At 42.8% G+C, this 13213-nt stretch overlaps 1 long non-coding RNA gene across 2 annotated transcripts; it reads right to left on the bottom strand.

The window, feature by feature from the left end:
* Positions 1-86: 86 nt before the first annotated feature.
* Positions 87-13201, bottom strand: LOC125323153. Of its 2 annotated transcripts, none has more exons than XR_007202401.1 (6): positions 13115-13201; positions 12384-12504; positions 7204-7270; positions 5189-5251; positions 4077-4263; positions 87-873 (listed from the first exon to the last, which is right to left on the bottom strand). It is a non-coding gene; the product is annotated as an uncharacterized LOC125323153 (long non-coding RNA). The 2 variants fall into 2 exon arrangements; XR_007202400.1 differs by having other exon boundaries at positions 4077-4216.
* Between the last annotated feature and the right edge of the window lie 12 nt (positions 13202-13213).

Genomic DNA, 13213 nt, shown 5'->3' with positions numbered 1-13213 from the left:
ACAAATAGACTTTCAACAACAGTACAAACTATGGGAATAACATGCATAGGAAAATAACACATTGTGTAATTCATTACATGGTTGGCTTACCTTCATGATGGATAGAACAACTTCAGTGATTTATATGGCTGGAAAATGATTCATCCAACTTTTAATTTAGCCCATAATGGTTAACTGTGCAAGAGTTGCAATCTTAATTGCTGTTCCAGCGTCTCTTCCATAACTGAAAGCCACTCCCGTGGATTTCCTGCGTGGTAGTACCTGGAAGTGTATATTTTGATTTTAAAATTTGGAAATGACCATAATATTTGTAAGGCCAAGCTGGACAGGCCTTTGAGCAACCTGGTCTAGTGGAAGGTCTCTCTGCCCATGGCAGGGGATTGGAACTGGGTGATCTTTAAGGTCCCTTCCAACCCAAACCATTCTATGATTCTATGATGATTTTTTAAAATATTTTGCACTCACACACCTTCACCCTGATCTGCCAGAGCAGGGAGCAGGATGAGGCCACTGGTGCTGTTTTTCTGAGTGCTGAGTGTTTCTGTCTGAGCTGGCCACTGGAACCATCAGTGCACAGACATTTTACACATTTGTGGATGTGTCTGCTGGACCCAGGGGTGTGGAGCTGCAGCAGCCTCACCTCTGTGAGGCTACTGGATTTAGCAACTCCCAATCAGTTGAGAATCAGCCATGAAAATACTAGTCTTGAAAGGCAGGATGTATTTTCATTAGAAGTGGAAGCTTTTGGCAGGAAAGAAATACTGTTCATGGCAGAGGGATACCAAAAAAGCCCCTGAAGACAAGTGTTCCTGGCTATGGGATTCCATCACTGCCCTGTGGTGGATGACAGCTCCAGGCACTCACTGTACTTTCCTAGGTGGAAAAAAACAAGGGAGATGGATTAGGAAAGCAATGTGGTGGTTAAGTGATAGAGCTAAAAGGGGTCTTCTGCCTGGAAATAATCCAGAAACTTCTGGAGGAGGGAACGACTTTCCCATGGGACAGGGTTAAATGGGCATTAAAAGGTCATCGTGATACCCTGCGCAGGAGTGGATTAAGAGTATCTAAATTATTCCTCTTCAAGTGCTTGTACAAGCTGCTTTTAAATACAGCAGTGCCAAATTTCCATGGGGGATCTGTCCTCTTACCTGACTCTCCCTGCTGTTAGAAAGCTGTCCTATGTAAACGGTATCTTTTCAGCTTTATACCGGCTAGCGCTTGTATTTCAATGCCTTAGAAAGCCTCGAGCAGCCTTGAGAGGTAGCACGGGCGATCTAGCACTTTAGTAGCTCTAAAATCGGTACCTGAATCAGCTGCAGAGCAAATACCATCAGCAGAAGCAAAGAGGGAGAAATATAGCTCCCTGCTCGCTCAATTCCCTGCAGTTAGAAGCCTTCAAATGAGACAGACGACCAGAGATGTTTACAGGAAGGTAGCTGAGCTGAGAGAGGGCCTTTGCCTCCCCTCGACCATCTTTTTATTCGGAGAAGGGGCAAGGGGATGACTGGGGGCGGACCCGGGGTGAGCGGCCAATCAGACACTGCTGAAGAGTCTGAGTTACATTTGGCTTTGCCCGCGCTTGGAACAAAAGAACTCGGAGCACATGTCTTTGGGAGGGGGGATGGGAAGCTCAAAACAGGCAGCAACAGTCCTACATATCAATAGCAGGAGTCAGAAAAAGGTTTTATCCATGCCATTACCCCAAGACTGTAAGAAGCAGAATATTTTTAAGACCGCAGAGAAATAAAATGTATTTCAAGCTACCTTTTTTTATTTCTACCTTCTCTATCAAGTCTGGATGTTAAAGGGAAAGTAGTGGAGCATCCCTCAAAAAACATCTTAGAAAATGTAATTGTTCCTCCTCCAGACATGGCAAAGGCCAGATCTGCTTGAAAAATTCCAGTGTCTAAGTCAGTGAAACAATGGTAGGAGTTGTCTCAATGAGACAGGGAATCTAGCGTTATGAGGAATGAGAAATAAAACTCTGTTAAATCAATTTTCCTTTAATAATTGTATATCAAAGAAGGGTTTCAGGGAAAAAACCCCCAAAAAACAATGAAACTAACACATTCCAGCCAAATCTTTTTTGATACTTTTGAAGAGACCATAAACATTTTCCCTGAAATCATGAATTTCCTGTGGAAGTATAAAACTCCTGTAAACATTTTGAGCTAAAATTGTTGCCCTCCTGCAAGTGAATCTTCTCCAGTCAGCGCAGTGACAAGATCACCCACAGTATCAGCAGCCACCTCCCAGAATAATCACAACTTCTTTCACGTCTTCCCTCTAAAGAGCCTCCCCGAAGGCCCCTCTCAAGTCAAGTATTGCAAGTGGTCTTTCTCTTTTCTGTGCCACTGATTGTCACAGACCTCAGAAGTTTAGGCTTAGCATGTACACCTCCTCAAAATAGCTGTCTGGGGACTAAAAGATAGGGCTGTGGCCATTGAGAGGTGGGCTAAAAATAATGATTTCCCCTCAAAAAGAAATTAATTTTAAGGCCCTCGCTCTGTGCTGGGCTTAAACACTGTGCCAAGCAAAACTTGACTTAAGCATGTGTTTTGCCTTAAACAAACTCTTAAAATGGATCTGGGGAATAAGAATGGATTTTGATTTAAGCACAGGCTTAAGTGCTTTGCTGAACCAGGGTCCAAAAGCCTCAGTCCCTAACCTGTTGTTTACAGTTGGTCTTGGCATCTGTGTTGTAATTTTAAGGACATACAAAGGTTAGTGGAAATACTGAAGTGGCTTTGCTCATTTTAGGTGAACCTGGCACACATGGAAGGATTTTAGGAAGCATTTATAGCCCAAACCAGGAGGCTTTGTTGGCATCAAGCATCTTTCCCAGTCATTTGGTACATTCTAAATGTGCAGCTCACCACACGGCAAAAATTACTCCCTGTCCGCCATGTGGTAGAAGGGGAATTGGACACAGGAAAGGCATTCAAAAGATAGAAAGCACTTAATTGCACCAGCCAAGGAGAGGCTTTCATCATGTGGCCATTCTGGATGACATTGGACATGCGACTGATTGGCACAGCATTATTTGGGTTTTTCACTTTGATCATAAAATTACCAGGAAAGGCTTAATGGAGTTATAAATATCTTGTTTCCATGAGAGTCCTGGGAGGATAATTATAGCACTGAAGTCTTTACAAAGATAGAGCATTTATAAAATGATATTATCTGAGGTCTCCAATGGATAATGCAGGGAATTCTGCACTCTATTCCCAGCTCCCCTATTGACTCACTGTGCTCTTTGGGTGAATCACTTCATCCCTGTTTCCTCACACAGGGGTAATAATGACAATTACCCACTGCTGCAAAGTCTGTATGGCTTAAAAGCTGTAAGTGTTGCTCCCACTCATCAGAGCACTCCTGCCTGGTTATTGATAGCAATGGCTGTCTGGAAGGCTTTGGATGAGCTGCATGTTTTCCTGATGTGTGCTACTGGTAAATTACACTACTTGTAGAGTTACAGTCAAAACACTCAGGAGAAATATTTTAAATGACTTAATTCACAGCTTTTAAGATGATGAAACAACTGTACCACCCAGTCTTCAGAAATACTTTAATGCAGAGCTTGGCATTTAAAGACTATGGACAAGTTTCTTGTTGAGTGAAAAGACATCTTCCTTTCATAAAACCAACCCCTACGGAGGAGCATTACCTAGAAAGTTGAGTAGCATCTGTCTGTGAGTAGGAACTACACCTATACTCTAGCTTTCCTAAGCTGCACTAGGCTTTACCTGCTCTAGAGTCCATACATCATCTTCCCAGCTTTGAAAAACGCAAGTGATGAAGTACTGATGGCAAATGAGCAAATGATTGGGCCTGAGCTCACGTGGGATACCTTGCCTGAAGGGCCTAACATGGATTTTGGTTACAAAAACCTAAACTTCAGTGCTGGAGAGGAGATCCTACATCTCCCAGGAATAGCCCTGTAACAGCCCTGGCTGTGATTGCAAATGGCTCCTGATAAATTTGAGAGAGATCAGAGCTCTCCAGTAGTGGATGGGCCTTTGGAGCTTGCTGTGCCTTTTTGCAGTGGACAGAAACAAAAAGGAGCAGATTCCTACCTGGAATGAAGTAGAACTGCAGATCAGGAAATGGAAATGTCTTACCAAGCACTGAAATGACATTTCTATATGAATAGTCCTGACAACAAAATTGCCCATTTTTCCAAAATAGAAGCTCTTGATCTGGAGTGGGTGCATTCCTGGGGTGAAGGGAGGAGGAAAAGGCAACCTTATTACTTTCAGGAATCTGCAAAACAAACCAGGAGAGTCTGAAGACCTAAATTCTCTATATGGGCATTCTGCTTCCAAAAAGCAACTTTTAGGTAGTCTACAAAGGCAGAAAACATCTTTTTCTGAGTGCATAATACTCCGATCATGTAATCACAGCTGGGCAAAGAAATCGAAACCTAAGGAGGATCGTGTTCTCACAAAGTGTCATTAGGGAATGAAAAGACTTAGCATTCCTTTTTTCCAGGGTCCTTGCTCAGAGGCAATTACCAGTGATTTCTGTGAAGATCTGACCCAAATAAGAGCCAAGAGAGGCTCTGTGGATGTGGTCCCTCAGCACTGCATGTCCAAACTACTCTTGCTGTGGGGTCTTGCACTGGTAAAGCAGGATCCAAGTTGAAGATGGGGCTCTGTCACACCTTCCTCTCAAAGGTCCCAATTGTAGCCAGACTTGACTCTTTTCAATTAAACACAAAAGTTGGTTTTTGTAACTGCTGACACAGATCCACAGGCAGTTTCACGGCACTGGCCTTTTATCCGGCCTTTATTCTGAAGCCCATCAATGCTCAGAAAAGCATTAAGTGTGTCCTTCTGTTCACTTGACACCACAAGAAAATCAAGTGATTTCCATTATTGTGACATGGCCTCCTGAATGTGATTTCCAGGTTAAAATGAATAAGCAGTGCAAGATACTCAAAGAGTTCTGCTCTTTAAGTAATTCACTACAGCTGGAGATACTGCCTTTGATGCTCTTCTGCCCAAATCTTAGTATTATAATTTACTATTTTAAGCTTGTTTATAGAACTGGAATAATATGCAGATAAAAAAGGATAATTACTAGGGCGTTTTCAGGCATTAAAGCTGAGGTTTGAAGTTCCTTTTTCTGAGAAAATAAACCAAAGAATGTTTTACTATCTGAAAACCTGGCAACTGGTTTTACTTACCATGAAGTGAAATCAAGCACCCCTTTGTTAAAAGCCAGTTTCATCACAATGATCTGGTTGTTCCTAAAAATAATAAAGAGGCCTGAATCAGCAGGAGATGGTTTTATTCTGTCCTTTGGGTATTATTCGATATACCTAAATTTTTCCAGCAGACTCTGGCCTTGCAGCCTGGTTCAGAGGTTGCACATTCAGGCCTGTGGGTCTGTAGGAAATGAGCTCTCTACACACCCTCAAGCCAGGACAAATCCAAGTGATTTGTTGTAATCACATCTGCCCTGAGTTGCCACACTTGCACCTGGGAAGGTGCATTTATCCATCCACACAGAAACATTCCAGCGTTGGCATCTTTGTACAGGGGTCAAAGGTGGAAGCTGGGCAAAGGTGGGAGCTGGGGCTGTCCTGCCTGCTGGGCTCTGAGCTCTCACAGCCTGGGGATGTGCCATGCCACTGGATGTCACAGCAGTCTGCTCCCCAAGGTGGCACTGGAGCAGGTAAAGGACACAATCAGACTAGAGGCCCTGCTTCATCTTTCCTTTTTATCTTCCATTTACTGTTTCTGTCCTCCCTAGGGACTTCATCAGTGTCCTTTTTTCCCTTTCCCAGCTCAGCTGTAAACTCAGCTTACATTTTCCTTCAGGTTTTTCAGATATCCAGGCTGCCAAATACCTGTACAGCTTTAAGCTGGAGTGCAACACTGCAGGGGTAAGCCTGGCAGATCAGTGCCTCAGTAGGAGATAACTCCTGAATGGACTGGCTGTCCTTTCTGGAGCTCTGTCACACTGCTGGGAGAGCAGGAGGAAGGCGCAGAGCCTTCCCTCTGGCTGATGTGGAAGGAGGACGCTCCTTAGAGGTTGCTCTGCTGCAGTGACTCAGTGCCATGGAAGCTGGGACTGCCCAAAAATATCAGTGTCACCAAGACCGTTTCCATTTTGCCATCCCCAGTATTCCCCTTGCACCAGGGCTGCCAGGACAGGGGCACTGGCATCATCCACTGTCAGTCACTGATGTGATCTCTAGAAAATCAGCGCTAAAATATATAAAAGCAATCATATAAATACAAGCATACACAAAGATAAAGTATGTAAGCAAACTGTGTCTTAGTAGAAGTGTTGAAAAATTAAGTTTTCACTTTTAGGCACAATTCAGGCTCAAAAATATAGTCTCAATTGTTACTTACCTTCTTGAGCTGCTTATTTTCTATTAACTGAATGTGTATGTGGTGTCATGTGCTGACTAATAACACAGCCCTCTGCTTCCCATGATACTCCAATTATACCTCCAGTAGTCACTTAAAAGTGTCAGAATAATGAATGAAAATTTCAGAGAAGAAAAAGAAACACAAGAAGCCTAAAGATTATGGATCATACCTTAAGAGACTGAAACATATGAATTTTTGTAACGATCTCTCAATATAAACAAAGCTCCTTAAAATGATATTTTGGAAAGCCTTCCTGTGTCAATCTCCGTAATTAAGGATAAAGATTAATAAAAGGCAAAGAAATCTTGTACAGTGGACCTCTCCATCAAACCTGTCTAGCACTGCTTCAAAACTAGGGCTCCTAAATTCTACTTTTCAACAATTAATAAACATTAATTACCACACTATTTGCCTTATAGGAGTAAATTGTGTCTTGCAGTGAATTACATTCTGTGGCCTTCTAATTAGAACATATAAAAATAGAATTTCTGGTAGCTTTGTTTTCTTAGTTGCTTACATTCTGAAGTAAATTAAATAATCTATTCATAAGCTCAGTCTGTATTTAGATACCTAAATAAGCATCTTGATTTTTCAGAGCACCTACAACTCTGAGAGTCACACAGTGCTTCTGAAAACCAGGCCATTTATTTAGGTGTCTATATTTAGGTACATGAGTTTGAAGCATTTGGCTTGAGGTCACATAGCTATGGCTCATTGCATTTTTTTATTTCCATTTGGGTCACAATGGGCAAGTCACTTCTAATAATTCTCATCACAAATATAAGAAATAGCAGGAGAGATGGTAAGAATTACTTACTAAAAACCATCATGATGCTTAGCACTTCCTTAAAATACATGGAGTTTCCTTCACAGAGAATTAAAATCTGAAAAAAGATAGAAATCAGTGCATCAGAAAGGTAAGACAGTGTGTTTAGAGACTGAACTTATGTTGTGGTTAAACTGTGCTCATTTCCTGGACTGAATTTTCTGACATCTTTGTCATGGCCTCTATAACCTTGTGACCATTTTGACAAGCCAGATGTCTCAGCTTCCTGTATTTTGACTGGGCAAATCCTAGAAACCAAGTGCTTCTACTTGTTAACACATGGCAGCAAACCACAGTTTATTCTTGAGGAATTTGGGCTGACATCATCAGTCATGCTCTTGAATTGTGGCTACACCTCCAAGACTGCCTTTGAATTTGCACAGTAGCTTGTACAGGCCTTGACCTTAATGAAACATTTTGACCTGAAATAAACAGTCCAGGACTCTGCTGACAAAAGATCCCTTGGAAAAGGACATCAGGAGGAAAACACAAAATTTTAAAGAAACAAGGAAAAAAATTAAAACCTTGTATTTCAGCATCCTCATTCAAATGTGAGAATTTGCATCTGGCCATAGTATTTCAGATCTGAGAGAGCTGCACTTGTACTGTAAGAATGTTGTTTGTTACAGAACAAAAGGTTTGTGTTTTTCTTTCTTGAAATGGAGGTTGTTTTAAAAGTCAATGAAACCTGGTTTTCCCCTTGATCTATCATGCATCTAGGCTGAAAAAACATCTCTTGGTTAAAAATATTCCTTCAACAGAAATGGGGACATGCCATTTTTGTTGTCTTTAAAGCTGAGGGTTAGCTACAAGATAGTAAAGCTCTGTTTTGTGGGACTTTATGTTAGATAGGGAATTTTTGCAATGTGAAATCAAAAAGCCCTTTATTTTTTTCTGACAGCTCTCACTCTCTGAAGTAGATGTAAAATGGAAAGATTCTTTGTTCCTGTTCTCATTGCCTTGAAAGACATGAGCTCCTTGTCTAACCTCTGTCTGCTCCTGAAGATGCTTAGAAACAACAGGGATGTGCCAGAGAGGGGATTTAGGGAGCAACAGAGCCAAATGCAGGGAGTGTCCCCCTGCAAAGGCGGGAGCTCAGGGGTTCCAGAGCAGTGCCACAGGTTCTTATAGAATCACAGAACGGTTTGGGTTGGAAGGGACCTTCAGGATCATCCCATTCCATCCCCTCCCATGGGCAGGGACACCTTCCACTATCCCAGATTGTTCCAAGCCCCATCCAACCCGAAGCTAAGCACTTCCAGGGATGGGGCATCCACAGCTTCTCTGGGCAACCTGTGCCAATCCCTCATCACCCTCAGAGGGAAGAATTTCTTCCCAATACTAACTCTAACCCTGCCTTCCTTCAGCTTAACATCTTTTTTCTTGTTCTACCACTCCATGCCCTTGATAAAAGCTCCTCTCCAGCTCTCTTGTAGTCCTTTTAGATGCTGGAAGCCCTCTCTAGGTTCTTCTTCACACTTGCCTGATCCCCACAGACCAGATTTGGAGAGAACAGACATCCCAGCTGGAGCATGTGCTTCCCTGCATCTCCAAGCTCCCAAAGAAAACAGCTCTGGCCCATGATCAACCTGCTCGTGGAGTAACGTGTGCAAGGGCACTACAGGCACTGGCATTTTACAGAAGGTGAAGGATAGTCTCCTTTCTTGCAGGAATTTTTTATTTGTGCAATTATTATTCCTGTACCCAGATCTATATAAACTGCTCTGTAGATAAAAAGCAAAAAGAGTGTCTGCTTTGCACCTTTTTGCTTTTCTCTGCAATATGTATCAGCTAAGCTGCTCTGCAGTTGCTGTGCACACACAGACACTGGAGAGGTGTCGAGGCAAGGTTGTCTCACTGCCCTGAGTGACTGGGTGATGAACTGGCAGATGAAGTTCAGCAGTGGTAAGTGCAAAGCAATGCAGAGGGGAAAAAATAAACCCAACCACACGCACACAGACACTGGTTCCAGCACTGCAGAAGATCTGGAGACTGAAGTGGAAAGCCCTCTGGAAACATCAGCGTGGGACTAGGAAGTGGTCAAAAAAAGGAACTGAATGTTAAGAATCAGTAGCTCCCCGCTTAGATGATGAGGGGACCCCCAGAGTCATTGGACTCTTTAGCCCCAATGCTCAGAGTTAGTCAAAGTCCCTTGGCCAGACAGCTCTTGTCTATTCCAGATCCGGCAAAATTCAACAGCCATTTTAGCAGAATCAAAGTTTCAAAGTAGTGTTTTCTTGTAAAATTAGAAAGGCTAGAGAGGATGGTGATAAAGTCTCCCACTGAAAACAGAGAAAACCACATGACACTGAAAGAGAGATAGCTAAAGGGAAATCCAGTTAAAGGCTAGAAAACGATCACAGAATAGTTTGGGTTGGAAGGAATATAAAAGATCATATAATTCCAAACCTTGCCATGGGCAAGGACACCTTCCACTAGACCAAGTTGCTCCAACCTGTCCTTGAACACTTCCAGGGATGGAGTATCCAGAGCTTCTCTGGGCAGCCTGTGCCAGGGCCTCACCACCCTCATTGGGAAGAACTTCTTCCTAATATCTAATCTAAACCTGCCTTCTCTCAGTTTAAGGTCATTCCCCCTTGTCCTGTAATGATGGTGAGAAGGTATAAACAATAAATTTACTGCCTCTGTAACAAGGGAACACCTAAGCAGGGATAAGACTTGAAGTTGTTTTTACACATAGTGAAGAAATATCCTGTCACAGCACATTGTGGAAAGCAAAACCACAAATGGGCTCAAAAAGAGATAAGAAAAACTCCTAGAGAACAGGACCACTGGTAGCTACTAAGTGGAGAAACTTGGATTTAACCATGAGTTCCAGAAATCTCTGCCTCCCTAGTTGCTGGAAAATTATAAGGTAAATGGGAAAATACAGAGCCTATTTTTACACTGATTTACCAAGCATCCAGTCTTGGCTGCTGGAGACAAAAGACATAGCTAGATGGATCCAACTGTGTTTTTTATATTTTAAAAGAGTAACAGAAACAATCAAGATTATAATGCTGATAGAGTCAACATTAATTTTACTTGCTTTATCCACTCTAATCTCCAGACTCAGCCATTTGCAAGAAATCATAATCCGTATCTGGCCAAGGAATTTGGGATTATCCCAGTGAGCAGAAATGTAAAAGATGAAGTACTGACTTCTTCAGCATCCACAGATTTTCAGGCATTACTTACTTGTTTCTTCTGAAAAAGGGAAAATTTGTCACCAAAACATCTGCAGAGGCTGCAGGACTTAGCCTGGGTTTGTATTTTGATGATCAGAAACCAGGGTAACATGGTGGGGGGGCAAAATCTTTTGGTTACAGTGCTTCAGTTGTGTTGAAATTCCCTGTGGCTGCTTCAGCACACTTGAGAGGCCACTTTTGCTTACAGATTAAATCTGGAGATGGGAAGCAGGTGCAGACTGAAGATAATGAGCAGCTCAGGATTTGAAGGAGACTGGCTAAGCCTGTGCTCTGGGATATCAGTAACAAACTCCCACTCAGTTCTGTGGGATGAGCTCACAGCACTGCTTGTGGATCCTGCAAGTAGCAGCTGTTTTATCACCTCCTTTGGTATCCTTTCCAGAATTACAGCTTCCTTCAGGTTTTGGCACTCTACCACTGCTTGGGTTGTGGGAAGATGGCCACAGCCTTTAGGAGGCACAGGGTGCACGGCCTGAACAGCTCTAGGGTAAAGGGTGGGATTCCACAAAGGACCTTCTCTCAATTGCTCTTATCCTGTTATTTTGGCAACACCATTTTTCCATGTCTAAATAATATATTATTTTGTGACCTTTCCTAATAGAAATCTTTAATGCTTGTAACAGGGGATGTTAAAATCCTGCAATTGTTGCCATTCTTATAATTATCTACTTTGAAGGACATTTTACTGCAAACAGTGGAATTCAGGGTTTTTTTCCCCTTCATCTTAGCAATAGTGCCTGGATGCATATAAACCTGAAGTGCTGACTTTGGCTTTCCTGATTTTTCTTGAGCATGGGTTAGCTTGCTTTCAAAACTGTAGAGATTCCTATTTTACCACAAGGAAAACACACGCTAGGGCAGCTTCATCCCAATGAAAACATTCTTCCCAATATGAAAATTAATAAAAATTGAGACACAAGACACAGTTAAGAGGATGGAGATAAAAAGGCACAAGGAAATTTTATATCATAAAATGCAGGACAGAAAAAGCCCAGTGGATGCTCTTCCTACTCAGAATGTTAAAATAACACATCATGCAAAGGGAACACACATAAATGGAGACAAATGAAAATATCCTACCAGGTTTAATTCCCAAAACAAAAACCAACAAGCAAATAATTTGATTTAAAAGCTGATTAGTTTATATAGTGACATTTTTGGTTCCATAGCTCGCTTTCTTTTCTGCGTAATGCCTAAAGCAGTAAGATCATGGTCAGGGATTGATATTTTAGGCACAAGGGCAATACAATGAAAATAATAATTACTATTATAAGTTACCTATTATCCATTTAAAAATAAAAGTAGAACCAAAGCAGAAACCCTGAAAGAAGTCTAAACCAGATATGCATAAAGGCATAAGTCAGTCCTTAGTTAAGGGACCAGGAAGAAACTCTTCTGTTTCAAGTACAACAATCTCCAGGGCATTGCTCTTTGCTGCCTGCAGAGATGAGGTGGGATATGCTATTGATTTCGTTCTTCACACCATTTATTTTCTGTTATTATTGGAAAGTGCTGCTATAAATGGCACACATCTTTTTATATATTTTTAACTAATGGAGAGTTATTCCTTACATAGATTTTTATAGGGTATTTAATAATTACATGGGAGTCATCTAGTTCTTCATTTCATTCTATAGATTTTCAAAGCCATCTTTACAGAAACCTATTTACGTTTCTGTATTACCCTATTGATTAAATCCCTTTGTATTACATTCCAAAGCAAAGAGACCACAGAAAATCAGTGTTAGCCTCTGACGTTTAGCAGCCTCGGATGTGCAGCTGGAAGAGAGAAAATAGCCCTTCCTTTAATAAAACATGCCTTGGGGGCATCTGAGGGCTTTCTCTTCTTTTTAAAATCATGACCAGCATCAGCCTTTTTCTATTGTAAATGTGATGTTCCTTTAGAGCCCTATAAATGTCCCTTCTGGTCTTGTCCATAGTGAGGAGATACCCCTGATTCACCTGTTAACCTGAAGAACTGGATCCATCCCAGATGGAGCTGGCTCCAAAGCACAGTTTAGGTGTTGTTGGTCAGAGGTGGGAATGGTCTTGGGAGCTCCATCCTCCAGAGTAATTAGGACCCCTACAACATCAGCACGAGAGGGGCCTGAAGGGTTGTCACTAAAACCATGGTGAGGTGCCCTGGCACTGTTTGGCCATCCATCCTACTCTGTCTGCATCCCATCCCACCTCTCCCCTACGTTATCCCATCCCACCACCCCTTCTCACTCCCATTCCATTCCATCCCATCTCATCCCACACCACCTCCCCCCTACTCCACCCTATCCCATCCATCGTTCTTGTTCAAATTCCATCCCATCCCACCTTTTCTCACTCCCATTCCATCCCATCCTGTATGTCCCCTACCTGATCCCTCCTATCCGACCTCATCTCTCCCTTACCTTACCCTAACCTACTCTGCATCTCCCTACTCCATTCCACCTGACTTCACCCAATCCCACTTATCCTCAGGGCGGGGGCACCGAAACCTTGAGGGAGAGCAGCTTTGCTACGAGAACACAAAACACTGCCTGGTTCCTACCGCTCCCTGTGTGCTGGGGTGTCATGAGCTCCTGCCCCGGTTCACCTGTGTCCCCTCACTGCCCTGTCCCGCTCACCTGTCCCCTGTCCCCATTCACCTGTCACATATCCTCGTTCATCCCTTGTCCCCACACATGCCCTGCCCGGATCACCTGTCCCCACTCAGCTGTCCCTGTACATCGCCCGTCCCCTCACGGCCCCCGCCCGTCACCGATTCCCGGCGCGTCGCCGTGGGAGCTGGGGGCGTGGCC

This window comes from Corvus hawaiiensis, chromosome 3, assembly GCF_020740725.1.
Source record: "Corvus hawaiiensis isolate bCorHaw1 chromosome 3, bCorHaw1.pri.cur, whole genome shotgun sequence".
Classification (NCBI taxonomy): domain Eukaryota; kingdom Metazoa; phylum Chordata; class Aves; order Passeriformes; family Corvidae; genus Corvus; species Corvus hawaiiensis.
Note: the sequence above shows the minus strand (reverse complement) of the source record. Positions and strands in the feature narration are given on the sequence as shown.